At 36.7% G+C, this 14,108-nt stretch overlaps 1 long non-coding RNA gene across 1 annotated transcript in view; it reads left to right on the top strand.

Moving 5' to 3' along the window:
- Nucleotides 1–14,108, top strand: part of LOC309656171 — a 304,542-nt gene that overhangs the window by 120,453 nt on the left and 169,981 nt on the right. The window lies entirely within an intron of this gene.

Raw genomic sequence — 14,108 nt, 5'->3', positions numbered from 1 at the left:
TTTCTTTATTAACAAGGTAGGTGAATAAAAAATTTACTTTTTTAGTTAATCATATTTTTCCTTTTAAAATGAAAAGAAAATTGTATTGCAAATCTAATATTCTTAAGGCATCTGCAACTGCAGACTTAATCTCTTACTTGTTTAATAATTTCCTGAAACAAGTTCACCAAATATCTATCTGAAAATTATGTATGAAATTTTGTTATACAAATTAATGACAGAAGTGAAGATGTTTTTATTAATTTATATATTAGTTTGAAAAGATAATTATATAATCAAATGGTAGAGGGTTTGGAAATAGAAGGAAAGAAAGTCATGGAATGAACTAGGAATTGGAAGCATAGATGGTAATTGATTCTGCTTAATTAATCGTGAAAAAGGTGTCTGGTGCCTCACATAATCAACATGAAGGATGAGAACCAGGACTGGGTATCATCTCAGGAAGTCTGAACAGCCAAGGTCTTGCTACGGGAAGTGTTTGCTTAGGATATCACCATTGTCATAATTATCACTGGGCATGTGACACTGCTGGACCTGATACCATTGGACAGTTAGCTCATATGCTGCTGGACTCCACATCTTTGGATATTTGTTTTATTCCTTACTACTTGCTTCTCAACTTCTTGGTAGCTGCTTCATAGACCCTCAAACTAAACCATTAACTCTATGTTACTCCCCCTGTGTTAATTTTTCTGGATAGCAGCTACTAAATGGCTGCACTGTGTCACATGCTTAATTCTAGATGCTAACGCATGTCAAGAGAGACACATTTTCACATATTGTGATATGTTGACATAACTGGTATTCAAGGAAATACACACAAAACAATGACTTATCACATTTTTGCTTTTTGCTTGTCAGATTGGCAAATATTAAAAAGATTGATAATATTCAGAGTAAGTAAGGGCATGAGGAAACCAGCACTCTTATACTAAACTGGTACTTCCTACAGGGAAGTTTGTTAATGAGCATAAACTATTAAATATGAGTGTGTTTTAACACAGAAATTTTTCTAGGAATTTTTCATAAGGAAAACATGAAATAAATGTGGAATGATATATGTCAGAGGACATTCATTATAATGTTTACAATAGAGTTAGAAATAACCTAATTGCCAGATAAAGAATGAGAGAGAGAGAAAGATATTTAGAAGTTTATTCCAAGAAAATATACTCTGGCTACTTTCAGTTTGTGAGAAGTTGGATGAATTGTATTTTCTTTGTTTATTTTCTATTGCTTAACGTCTCTATATCAATATTTATTGTTTTCATAATTAGAAAAATAATTTTCCCATTTTATCTAGAATTTTGGAAAAGATCATTAAAAGGAATAATCCTAGATTCTAAATCTTGTTTTGCTTACATTTCTGAGTCTTTATTTTTCCTGTCTAAAATGAGATGATAAGGATAGAAAATGAATTATTTCCATTAATCCTTCAGTCTTCAAGATATTTATTCTACAGAATACTTCAGATCCTAATATGTCTTCTTTAGAAATAAACGTGTAATGGAATGAGATACCATTGAGTGAGGTGGTGTTTTGTTGGAAGGTGACGCTCAGTTATTTCTAGAGGAGATTGTATAGTGGTGTGAAATTCGATATGTTGGTTAGGTGGGGAACACTTGGTGCCTCTTGGGAATGCAACTCTTTTATGAACTTTTGGAGGTGATATTAAATGGCTACAGAGATCTGAAAGCCAATATCAATGGCAATTTTTATTTTCAGAGAAACTGCCAGGGAAAGAGTGAGGGTAAAACCCAAGATTCTAAAAGAATTTTAACAGTGTTTAAGTGACAAGAGAGGAAATCCAAACAGCTAATAAACATATAATAAGATTCTCAACCTTATTAGTAATCAGGAAAATGTGATTTTTGATCACAATGAGCTATCATAATATATGCATCAAATTAGCAGAAATTAAATTGTCAGAAATACCAAATGTTGGTAAGAATATGAAACAATGGGAATTTGGTGGATTGTAATCTGGTGCAACCACTGTGGAATACAGGTTTGGCATTATTTAGGAAAGTTAAAGATGTACATATCTTATGACTTAGCAACCCCATTCTTGTTTGTATATTTTAAAATAAACCTTGTATGTATGTATCACATGTTCATAGTAGCTTTTTAAAATAATAACCCCAAATTGGGAACAACTGGAGTGTCCCTCAGAATTTTAACATTTTGGTATATTCATAAAATAGAATAATATGTGATACATCTCCTAATATGGGTGAACATATACATAATAATGAGTAAAACAGGGACGTCTAAAGGATAGGTGCAGTATGATTTAAATTTTATGCAGTTGAGAATCTGGAAGAATCAAACTACTATTTACGGTTCATAAATTGCAAAACAAGAATGAATTATTCATAGGAAACAGAATAATGTTTATCTATAGTTGGAAGGTAGAGAGGTATATTTAGGGAGGGACAAACAGACAACATTCTATTTCTAAAACCCAAGTTGGTTATAATTGTTTTCATAATTCACCTATAAATTTTGTATATACTTTTGAACTATTTTAAAATTAAAATTAAAAACATTTAAAATAAAACTATGCAGGAAAATATAAAACTTTTAAAAAATTTACTCTTCTTTACTTGGTACTGGTAGTTCCTAGTAGATTTAGAAGGTTTGTGAGTTGGGGTGAAGGAAAGTAGTTTAAATTAGAGGAGAATGGTACAGTTAAAATACTCCCAGGGGGTTCCACAAGTCAGTTGAGAAATCTGTAGCATTGTGACATTGTTCAGTTCTTACTGAATTTCTGTCTATATATCACTGAGTGAGAAGTGTTGAAATCTCTAACTGTAATTGTGGATTTATCTATTTCTTTTCATTCTGTAGGTTTTTGCTTCATGTATTTTGTAGTTCAGTTTTTGGGTGCATAAACATTTAGGATTGGTATAACTTCTTGATGAACTAAAACTTTTATCATTATAGAATGCCCCTCTTTATCCCTGGTAATGTTTTTACTCAGAAGCAGGGGTCCCCAACCCCCAGGTGGATGGGTACCTGTCTGTGGCCTGTTAGGAACTGGGCCGTACAGCAGGAGGTGAGCGGCAGGGGAGCGAACGAAGCTTCATCTATATTTACAGCCGCTCCCCATCACTCACATTACTGCCTGAGCTCCACCTCCTGTCAGATCAGCAGCAGCATTAGATTCTCATAGGAGCATGAACCCTACTGTGAACCTTGCATGCGAGGGATCTAGGTTGCACGCTCCTTATGAGAATCTAATGTCTGATAATCTGAGGTGGAGCTGAGGCGGTGATGCTAGTGCTGGGGAGTGGCTGCAAATACAGATTATCATTAGCAGAGAGGCTTGACTGCACAGAGACCATAATAAATCAATTGCTTGCAGACTCATATCAAAACCCTATCGGTGAGTGGCAAGTGACAATTAAGCTGCATCTGGTGGCAGGCTGTATAGTGGCAAGTGAGTTGATGTACTTCAGTTGTATAGCTGCATGTGGTGGCAGGCTTTAAGTCAGAATCTGACACTTATTTTAGTCCACACGCAGCCTGCCCATTATTTTATTTACCACTTCCGTCCGTGCCTCTTTCCCACACTGTGCACTTGTCTCAGTCACAGTTTTAGTAAGCTCACAAGCTAACCCTAGCCAAAATGAGTAAAAAACCAAATGTCGCTGGAGAGCTTCTTTGAAAAGGGGAGATGATGAGACAATGATGAGATAGCAGAAGTCTCTAAGACTGCCAACAAAAAGAAAGTTGCATTTAAAAGAAAATACCAAGAGTCCTACTTAAATTATGTGTTCATTGCAACAGGTGCTTCACATTCTCCAAGCCTGCTTTGTATAATATGTGGCGACTGGCTATCCAATGAAGCCATGAAACCTTCCAAAATGCTTTGCTACATGGAAACCAAGCACCCTGAATTAAAAGACAAGCTTTGGGAATTTTTCAAAAGAAAAAAAAAACGTGAACACAAAGACAAGAAACAATTATTGAAGGCCACCATTTCATCAAATGTGTCTGCACTGAGAGCACATTCTTAGTAGCTAACCGCATTGCTAAACCTAAGAAGCCCTTTACTATTGGTGAAGAGTTGATCCTGCCTGCTGATAAGGACATTTGTCATGAACTTTTAGGAGAGGCTGCAGTTCAAAAGGTGGCATGTGTTCCTCTTTCAGCTAGCACCGTAACTAGATGAATTGATGAAATAGCAGAGGATATTGAGGCACAATTGTTAGAGAGGATTAATGAGTCACCATGGTATGCAATCCAGGTTGACAAGTCTACTGATGTTGACAACAAGGCAACAATGCTTGTTTTTGTGCAATATGTTTTTCAGGAGAATGTGCATGAGGTTATATTACATGCACTTTTGTTGCCAACCAGCACCACAGCTGCAGACCTATTCAAGTCTTTGAATGATTACATATCGGGAAAACTGAATTGGTCATTTTGTTTCGGTATATGCACGGATGGAGCGGCTACCATGATTGGACAGCTTTCTGATTTCACTACTCGGGTCAAAGAGGTCGCTTCTGAATGTGAGTCTACGCACTGTGTCATCCATAGAGAAATGCTGGCTAGCCAAAAAATGTCACCTGAACTTAACAACGTTTTGCAGGATGTGATTAAAATTATCAAACACATTAAAGTACATGCCCTTAACTCACGTCTGTTCACACAGCTCTGTGAGGGGATAGACACAGAACATACACGTCTTCTCTTGTACACAGAAGTGAGATGGCTTTCTAAAGGTAGATCACTGGCCAGAGTTTTTGAGTTATGAGAGCCACTCCAGAGATTTCTTTTAGAAGAACAGTCACCTCTGGCAGCACATTTCAGTGACACAGAATGGGTCACAAAACTTGCTTACTTATGTGACATATTCAACCTGCTCAACGAACTCAGTCTGTCACTTCAGGGGAGAATGACAGCTGTGTTCAAGTCAGCAGATAAAGTGGCTGCATTCAAAGCCAAACTGGAATTATGGGGGCGACGAGTGATCATTGGGATTTTTGACATGTTTCAAACATTAGCAGAGATTTTGAAAGAGGCTGAGCCAGGGTCTTCTTTCTCCCAGCTGATGCATGATCACCTATCTCAGCTTTCAAAAGTGTTTGAGCATTACTTCCCAACCGCAAAAGACCACTGAAACGGGAAGGAATGGATCTGTGACCCATTTGTGAATAAGCCCAGTGAATCAACTTTGTCCATGCTAGAAGAGGATCAGCTTCTTGAGAATGCAAATGACAGTGGCCTTAAAAGTATGTTTGAGACCACTTCAAATCTCCATACATTCTGGATTAAAATCAAGGTGGAATATCCTGAGATTGCCACAAAAGCAGTGAAAAACCTGCTTCCATTTCCAACATCCTATCTTTGTGAAGCAGGGTTTTCTGCAGTGACAGCAGCCAAAACAAGATTATGGAGTAGATTCAACATAAGCAACACACTTCAGGTGTCACTGTCTCCCATCACCTCCAGATGGGACCATCTAGTTGCAGGAAAACAAGCTCAGGGCTCCCAATGATTCTGCATTATGGTGAGTTGTATAATTATTTCATTATATATTACAATGTAATAAAAGTAGAATTAAAGTACACAATAAATGAAATGCACTCGAATTATCTGGAAACCACCCCCGACCCCGGTCTGTGGAAAAATTGTCTTCCACGAAGCTGGACCTTGGTGCCAAAAAGGTTGGGGACCACTGCTCTAAAGATTGCTTTGTCTGATTGTAATTTAGCCAATCCAATAACCATTGTTCAGTGTTTAATAGTATAGTATATCTTTTTCCATTCTTTTACTTTTAACCCACCTATATTGTAATGTTTGGAGTGAGTTTCTTTTAGATAGCATATAGATGGGTCATGTTTGTTTATCCATTTTGATAGTCCACCTTTTAATTGCATGTTTAGATCATTTAAATATAATGTGATTTTTGATATGTTTGGACTTAGGTCTGTCACTTTACTATTTGTTTTATGTTTGTTCCTTCTGTTTTTCATTTCTCTGTTTTTCCTCTCTTGCCTTCTTTTGGGTTATTTGAATATTTTTTAACATTCATTTTCATTTAATTATTTTTATTTTTTATTTTTAGTGATTGCTCTGGTGATTACAAAATACTAAACTTTTCACAGTTTACTTAGAATCAATATTTTACTATTTCAATTGGAATGTAGAGATCTTACTCACCTTATTGCTTCCCATTTATGCTGTAGTTTGTTTATAAACTATATATACATAAATTGAGAATGTGTTTATTTCAGCTTCATTCCTGAAGGATATGGAATTCTGGGTTGACACTTCTTTTCTTTCAGAATTTTAAAAATTTTGTTCCATTTTCTTTTGGTATGCATGGTTTTCGATGAGAAATCTCCATACGTCTCCATTTTTTGAGTCATTGTTCCATAGTTAATACGTTGTTTTCTCTGGCTGCTTTCACGATTTATTTTTGCCTTTAGCGTTCAATAGTTTGATTATGATACACATGGACATGGATTTCTTTAAGTTTAAGGCTTGCTCAGCTTCTTGAATTTATAGATACCTTTTGCTTCACTTGAGATGTTTAGGACCATTAGTTCTTCAAATATTTTTTCAGCTCTGCACTTTCTCTTTTCTTGCTGTAACTCTGATGACACACATGTTAAACTTTTCTTTTTATTGTCCCATAGTCTCTGTAGTTCTTCTCATTTTTAAGAAAACTTTTTTCTCTGTATTGATCAGATTGAATAATTTCAGTTGATCTATCTTTGAATTTACCGACTCTCATCTGTTATTACCATTCTGCTATTGAGTCCATTCATTGAGTTTTTCACCCAGTTATCGTATTTTTCAATTCTAAAATTTCCATTTTGTTCTTCTTTATATCTTCTATTGCTTCACTGAGACATTCTATTTTAAAATTCATTTTAAGAGTATTCAAGATTGCTAATTCACACTTTTTATAATGGCTGCTCTGAAGTCTTTGTCAGATTATTCCAACATCTGTGTCATCTTGATGTTGGCATCTATGTTTGTCTTTTCCCACATGAGTGGCAGTTTTTCTGGTTCTTCATATGCCAATTAATTTTGGATTGTATCCTGGATATTTTGAATATTTAATGAGACTCTGTTCTCGTTTAATCCTATTGAGAGTATTGATCCTTATGTTTTAGCAGAAAGTCAACCTGCTTATGTTCAGACCACAAGTTCCACGTAGCCTTCAGTGGGCCATGTTTCTAATATCAGTTCAGTTTCGGAAGCTTTTGTAGTACTTTTTGGACTTTTCCTGGCTATGTACCACCCAGTGCTCTGGTTGGAACCTGGCTGGTGGTCTGCTCATTAACTCAGTTTTCAAAATCTTTGTTATGCTAATTAGGTTCAGATCTACACCTGTGCAGCTGAGAATGAGCCCCGAAGTTTCTAAACAGCCATTTTGGGTTGTTTCTTTGAGTTTTTTGCTCTCTGTCATCACCCTGGAACTTTCCAATTTCCTGGGGCTTTCCCTTTTAGGCTTCAGGCCAGAAACTTGGTAGTCTAGTTATTCTGTTGCACACTTCCTTTTTTGAGCCTGCATCGAGGACCTAGTGATGTGAAGATAGAGAAAGGAAAAAAGTAGTGGGAGTTTCCCCACCCACTTTGAACCACAGCTCCACCAGAGAGGAAGGTTCCTGTCCCTCAGAATTTTGACTTTTTTGGGTTCCTGTGGCTACAACTGTCACCACTGCCATGGGTTGTTTGGGGGCTGGAGTATGAAACAACAGAGGAAAGAAAAAAATAGGGGGATTTCTGCATTGTTTCTGAGCATTAGGAGTTCTATTTCCTGTTCTTTGAGTCAGAAATGGAAGTTTTTTTCCCTGGAGTTCTGTTTGTACTACAGTGCTCGCATTTGGGTATCTTACTGTGTTCTATTCTGACCAGGGATGTCAGAAGAAAAAAGAGGTAAATTTATCACTAGTTTGCTGGCCCTTATAATTCTCGTGTTCTCTGTTCTACCTGCTACTGTCTAATTTTTAGAGTTCTCAAAAATCTGTTCTGTGTTTTCTGTCTGAGTTTTCTACTTGTGATGCAAGAAGAAGTGTACTTAGTCCCTCTTACCTGGAACATAAACTCTCAAGCAATAAATTGATAACTTTGAAATTCAAAGTTAATTATTTTTAAAAAACTGTAGAACTTCCTAGAGTTATTGATAATACTAGAGAGAAGGAAATTGAAGATCTGGTGTAATTTAAAAAAACAGTTCAAACCTCATTTTATCCAAATGACATCCATTCTGATCCACTTTGATCAAGTAAGCATTGGATCATTTTGGGGAGAAGGGGAGCAAAATATACTCTAGTGGTAAGCCCCTTCTTAACTTAAACAAAATTATTAAATACTAGTGAGGGAGAGTACAACTGTGTCTGAACATTGAAGCCTGAGAGTTGGCAAATGTGGAGTTTGTTTTCTGCAGTAGTTTCTGTGTATTAACTAGCGTTCTCCAGAGAAACAAAATAAATAGGATGTGTGTGGTGTGTGCGTATATATATGTGTATATGTACACATATACATATACATTATATACATATATGTAGGGAGAGAGGGTGGGGGAGGGCGCCCACGAGAACAAGATTTTAAGGAATTGGCTTACACGATTGTTGAGGATGGTAAGTCCAAAATCTACCAAGTAGGCGCGAGACTTAGGGAAGAGATGATGTTGCACCTCAGGTCCGAAGGTTAGACTGCAGACAGAATTCATTCTTCCTCTGGGGATGTCAGTCTTTCTCCTCTTAAGGCCCTCAGCTGGTTGGTCATATGAGGTTCACCCATATTTTTCAGGTAGTCTGCTTTATTAAAAGTCTATTGATTTAAATGTTCTCATTTTCAAACAATATATAAACTGTTTGACCAAAAATCTGGGTACTGTGTCCTAGCCAAGTTGACAAATAAAATTAACCATTACGTCCTGGAAGGTGATAATAGATAATACTTTAACTCATTGGATAATTGTCCATTTTTTGCGTGGCTTCACTGTAGAGATAGTCAATTGACAATCAAAGATCCAATTGGCAATCAAAGTCTGCTTTTTAAGGAAAAAGCAATTTCTCATGGATCTTCAATGTCATCCTAGATTAATTTTACTGTAATTGTATTTAAATAGATTTAAATCTATGACTGAGTATATATGACTTAAGTGTTAGGTCTTTGAAAATTATATATTCATACCTCAAATTAGATAGAAAAAGTTTCAACCTCCCTAGAACTGAATATTGGGTTGAAGCTAACAATAAAAAATTAACAAGGACAAACATAATTTACTCTATTTAGGCATAAAGAATTGGTTAATTAAGTTTAAGATATGGGGATATCTGGCTTCTATTTCATGTGAAAAAAAGATTTAGTTTCCATGAGTTCAGTATGAACTGAAGATGTGATACCCTTGCAATTTTAGATTATCCAGGTCTCAGGAGTTTTTGTGGTGCTCTGTGTTGGCCCATCTGGATTATCCTGTTCTATTAAGAGTGCTACTATTTTTGATGAAACATTGCAAGTGGTGTGCCTACAGAGGACAGAGATCAGGAGGGTGAAGGATCTATAATAAACCCTGACACAAATTTAGAGCTCTTCAGCTTAGAGAAGAGAGAATTAAGGGAGACAGGATGGTTGTATTCAAATATTTGGAAGTTGTCTTATGACAGCATTTTCCTTTTCTGATTTTGAGAGCAGAAATGGTACAGATTAGAGAACCAACAATGTGAGCTTACCTTGCGTAACAAACTCCCAATTCCTGGATATCTGAGCAAAAATTAGATAATGTATACTGACACTGTGCAATGTATTCTTTACTTGGGAAGGAGTGTTGAATGAGTTATTTTCTAATATTAAAAAAACCCTCCAATATAGGATTCTATCTGTGTGATAATGATTATAGACTATTTTCTTATATAAGTAGAATAGGTAGTTAAATTTGTAAGAATTTTTAAAATCCATACATTTTGCAGAAATCTAGGAATATATATCAGAAAATAATAGTTAGACTTCTACCAAATGATGGGTTTAAAATGATTCATTCCTGAACTTTTCAAAAATAAAGAATAAAATACAGTTGGAATAAAGTTCAAAGTTGTTTTAACTTATGTGCAAATCTGGTAGAATGAGTCATAATATTTGAAGAATAAGCTCTGCATAGATGGGGACTCTCTTCCGTATCCCTGTATATAGGATAGTTCTTTGGACGTAGTAGGTGCTCAGTAAAAGTTTTTTAGGGAATGAAAAAGGAGAGACCTCATTATCAGAATCAGGAATGGAGTGACAGAAGGATGGGATAGATTTGGTGATAAGAGGAGGAAGACATGCTGGGAAGGCCAAGATTAGAAATCTTGGCGTATCCACAGTATTAGGTAAATAATTTATACCAGAGTATGGAAAATTTGGGCATTAATTTTTTTTTTTACTAAATGTAAACTGTTAAATTCAGTTCATGATGGAAAATGCAGGCAGATTGTGAGGATTAGCCAAAAATTCAATTTAAATCCAAATTAAGAGTATCTACATAGCAGGGAAGAGAAAAGATTTTAACTGGGATGATCTATATGTTATGTTATTTAATGTTATGTTATGGCTCTCATCCGAAGGACATTCAAATTAAGGGTTAGGAAATCCAATCCATGAGTGTTCAGAAGTACGAGGTAAAGACTAAGGCATCTGACAGCCAGGGAATCTGCTATTAAAATTAAGGCAGACCAATAGGCAAGAGGATTTAATACTAAATACTGACCTAGGGCTTCTTATACTGTGCCTTGTTCTAAAAAGTAGGGCAACTGAATATTCAGGGGGGAGTTAGTAATTCTAGTGTAAATTTAGGGGGCTAAAGGGGCAGGGAATCAAACTGAGTATTATACCATCATTTTAAGTGTGAGGATTGTGATACCAGGTATCAGTGGTTGGTTGGGCTATAGTGGCTCCTGGATTTGTTTTGTTTTGTTTTTTAAATTTGTTTATTTATTTTTGGCTGCATTGGGTCTTCGTTGCTGCGTGTGGGCTTTCTCTACTTGCAGCAAGTGGGGGCTACTCTTCATTGCAGTGCGTGGGCTTCTCATTGCGGTGGCTTCTCTTATTGCAGAGCACGGGCTGTAGGCACAGGGGCTTCAGTAGTTGTGGCACGTGGGCTCAGTAGTTGTGGCTCGTGGGCTCTAGTGCGCAGACTCAGTAGTTGTGGCACACGGGCTTAGTTGCTCCGTGGCATGTGGGATCTTCCCAGACCAGGGATCGAACCTGTGTCCCCTGCATTGGCAGGCAGATTCTTAACCATTGTGCCACCAGGGAAGTCCCCTTGTTTTGTTTTCAATGTGAAAAATCTTAGAGTACCTCATTGTAAGCTTCTTGATAGTTTTTAGAAGTTGTAGATATAGTCTTTAAATATAAGAGTTTTCAGTTAGTTTCATCTAGTCTAGTTTTTACAGAGTACTGGTAACAAATTTATTACTCCAATGATAACTAAGATCATTCCAATTAAATAGTGAAAAAAGTAGAACAGTTTAATTGTCAGGAGAACATGAGAAACCGTTTATGTCCTCTTGCTAATCCTAATAAAATAATGCTTTAATAATCAGAGAAAACAGATCACTGGGAATTTTTCTTGAAGGAACTAAGTTATATGCTATTTAGAGTCAAAATATATTAAAAATATACTTGAATACTCATAGTAATCAGTGATTTATGGTATGTCTTTGTCTGAAGGAATGCATCCAAAGTGTAGTATTTCCAATTGAGACCATAATTAACCATTGTGGTAGAAAAAAATCAAAAAACACTAAGAAAAGATGTCACAAAAATGATTGAATATTATGAAGAGAAAAATTTTAGAAACAAAATTACCAAACATGTGCCCTGCTTAGCATCACCTATATTAAATTACTATGACTGCTTGTTACTCGAAGTATGGTCCATGGACCAGCAGAATTGGAGTCACCTGGGAATTTGTAAAATGCAGAATCTCGGACCCCCACGCTGGACCTACTGAATCAGGGTGTGCATTTTAATGTGATCCTCAGGTATGTGCACATTTAACTTTAAGAAGTACTGCTCTAAACAGTTCTGCAAGATCCACATCAGTTTCTGTCATCCTAGAGAAGCAGTTTCATGCCCCCCATTCACAGTTGGTCATTGTCTTCTTTGGGAACTTCTGGTTAGAAAACAAACATTGCAACTTGATTGATTTTGTATTCCCGGTTCTAATACCATGGCTGGTATGTAGTAGAGCCCACTAAATGGTTTTTGAATGAATGAATAAATAAATGAGCATTTCTTTGGAGAATCTAAACTCTTGCATCTCTAGCACCTTCAGAAAGCTGTTGACTTTCATTGTAGACAGTAGCACAGAGCTGATAGCCCACACTTACCTATACCAAGAAGATAGTGACACATATTGGGGGAGGCATGAGGCTCATGTTATAGTCTCCATTCAGATATCCAAATAGGAGTAGTTCATGAGTGCTTGTTAACTGTCACAATGTCAGGCACGGAGGACACAATGGTGGGAAGTGTGCTAGTCTTCACCATTATTACAACTGCATCTTGAGAATACTGTTCCTAATCTCTGGGATTTAATCCTGAGGCTTTTCTTTGCCAGATGTTAATCTCTCAGTGTGAGTCCTCATTTTCCTACTGTTGATCTGACAATGCTGCCCATGTTTGTCTTTATGAAAAGTACCATTTCTTTAAGAATCCCCTTCCTTTGTGTGTTGTGGTTGCATCTTTAAAAACACTGGTTATAGTCCTGTAGAATGGGCTGTTTTGCCCCAGTCAACCTAGGGATGAACACAAAAGGTCTTTAAGGGATGGGGAGGCAAGTGGTGTAAGTCCTTAGCTGCCTTAAACTGAACACTTCCCTCATGTCCGGGATTCCTTATCACACACAATTCAATTCACTGACCATATTACGTATTGGATATTTTGTGTAGAACCCTTTTTACTCTTTTTAAACTCCTCATGGTCTTCATTTCAATTATTATTCTCCTTCTTCTAGGACTTCCCCATCTTTACCAGAATATAAACATTCTCAGTTCTTTCCACTTTAGGAAGAAACGCATCCTTCTCATTTTCCTTCCTGGAACATCTTTTTTACTTTTGCCCCAATTTGAGAAGCTTGACTTTGATGGAAAAGGAACTATCATATAGCCTCTACTCATCTACACTTCTTCATTGCTTATTCAGTCCTCTGCTCATGTCAGTCTGAGGTCTGCTTTCAGATACTCCTGAAATATTCACTATGGAACCACATGGCCTCTAGGTTGCTAAATTTGGTAGACCCTTCACTGCTCTTTTAAATACCTTTAAAGTGTCCTTCAATTTACATCTATAATACAACTGTTTTCATTCTGTTCTTGGAATTCCTTTAATCAAATTATACAAATAACCTCAAACTGTTTTCCTGCTACTATTCTTGTCACTTCCAGTCTGTCCTGCAAACTCTTGCCAGAGTAATTTTTGAAAACATGTTTGATCATTTCAGTACTCATTAAAAACCTTTGATGTTTTAAGGATAAAATTTAAGCCCTTCTGGTCAATATAGTCTTTTAGTATCCGACCCTTTCCTTATATCTTCAATCTTATCTCCCTCTATACCACATTATACACCAGCACAGGTGTGCCAAGCTGTCAGTTCTATACATTTGTATGTCCTGTTTACACTGTCTTAGAGTGTCCTTCTGCCCTTTCTATGCCTGGTTAACTCCTATATATTGCTGAGGATTCAGGTAAACTTTCACCTTTTTTGAGAAGTCTTAATCTGTATCTGTCCCTATAATCCATGTAAGAAGTGCTTCTCTGGGCTTCCAAGGTGTCTTGTGCATACTTCCATCGCAGCATTTATTTCTGTGTATTTGTTTGTTTAAATTTTTTTTTTTTTGGCTGCACCATTTGACATGCAGGGTCTTAGTTCCCCGACCAGGGATTGAACCCGGGCCCCCTGCATTGGGAGTGCGAGTCTTAACTACTGCACCGCCAGGCAAGTCCCCGTTTAAATTTTTTTCAGTAGACGGCAGAGATCACACTTTTTGATTTTTGTGTTCTTCAGTCAGTTCGTAGGACTTGGTCATATATAGCAGGCACAGGCACAGAGAGGAATATGGCACAATTATTTAAATTAGTGAATCAAACAAAGGCTG

Source organism: Balaenoptera physalus (assembly GCF_965194825.1).
Source record: "Balaenoptera physalus genome assembly, chromosome: 2".
In the NCBI taxonomy this organism is placed as follows: domain Eukaryota; kingdom Metazoa; phylum Chordata; class Mammalia; order Artiodactyla; family Balaenopteridae; genus Balaenoptera; species Balaenoptera physalus.
This window is presented reverse-complemented; position numbering and strand designations above follow the sequence as displayed.